Source organism: Camelus dromedarius, chromosome 10 (genome assembly GCF_036321535.1).
Source record: "Camelus dromedarius isolate mCamDro1 chromosome 10, mCamDro1.pat, whole genome shotgun sequence".
In the NCBI taxonomy this organism is placed as follows: domain Eukaryota; kingdom Metazoa; phylum Chordata; class Mammalia; order Artiodactyla; family Camelidae; genus Camelus; species Camelus dromedarius.
Genome location: NC_087445.1, coordinates 46,013,233 through 46,014,518, shown reverse-complemented (window position 1 = coordinate 46,014,518; position 1,286 = coordinate 46,013,233). Strand labels below are relative to the sequence as shown.

Below are 1,286 nucleotides of genomic sequence, written 5' to 3'. Positions count from 1 at the left end.
ATGGTTACTAGGGGAAAAAGGGGTGGGAAAGGATAAATTGGGAGTTCAAGGTTTGCAGATACTAACATATATAAAATAGGTAAACAACAAGTTCACAGTGTATAGCACAGGGAACTATATTCAATATCTTGTAGTAACTTGCAGTGAAAAAGAATATGAAAATGAATAGATGTGTGTTCATGTATGACTGAAGCATTATGCTGTACACCAGAAATTGACACAACATTGTAAACTGACTATACTTCAATTACAAAAAAAAAAAAAAAAAAAAAAAGCTGCCTAGTGGCTGCAGAGAGAGGCTTCTGGCAGAAGCCCTGACCAAAGGGGCTCCTCAAAGGCCATTGTGTTCAGAGGCTCCTAGTCGTGCTCGAGGGTGAGCTTTTTGAAGAGATACTTGCCCAGCCCAGACTGGAGACCAGCCAGCTTGTGGAGGTAAGTCAGGCGCTTGCCATCTTCTTTATGAGTTTCACCTGCTCACCCAGGAGGTCCTCGGTCTTGACGAGTTCCACCTGCTCACACAGGAAGTGGCTCTCCCGGAAGTCAGAGAGGCGGGGTCTGCGTGGGCAGAGCCCAGGGCATGCTGGTCTAGAAGGGCCTTGTTCGGGTTCCGCTCCAGGAGAATGGCGGCTTCCGTAGCGTCCTGGGTTTTACCCCACTCTTCTCCGGATGGCGTCTGCACGTCATGGAAGGGGGCAGGGCTGCAGTGCTGGTTTTGCATTTTCAAGAGACACTTGGCACCGCTGAGCTTCTCCTCGGCCCATTCTTGGAAAAAACAACCCACGCCTTCCAGAGCCACATCGAAGCGGTGGAAATAGAAGCCCAGCGAGAGGTAGGAGTAAGAGGCCCGCACGCACGTTGACCTGGCGGTTGACGGTGCCTCCACCTCGGCGGAATAATTCTGACGAATCTAGGAGCTCATGGTTGGTTGGTAATAAGGGTCTAAAGCTCAAAAAATGGTGTTGGCTGGTCCCGCAGGCCGTGGGTAGCTGAGTGGCTGGTTCCGAAGGTTGCGACTGGAAGACAGGTTGGAGGGTGGTCTGAGGCTAGAGGAAGGGGCGTCCCTGGGTCTGTTTGTCCAAACGCCATTGAAATGAGAGGCAGATACTTGGGACTGCCGAGCGCACAGCCGACCCGTCTCTTTGTTTAGTGTAGTTTTCCACTCACTAAGATTTTTCTTTGCAATGTGGGCTGTCTCAGTGACAAAAAAAGGTATGAGAAGAAATGGTTGACAGAATATCTCAACCAGTGATCTCAAAAAATATGTACCATGGACCCAAGGGGCAATG

At 49.8% G+C, this 1,286-nt stretch overlaps 1 pseudogene; it reads right to left on the bottom strand.

The window, feature by feature from the left end:
- Positions 1-269: 269 nt before the first annotated feature.
- LOC105086714 (ferritin light chain-like) lies at positions 270-919 on the bottom strand (annotated as a pseudogene).
- Positions 920-1,286: the final 367 nt, after the last annotated feature.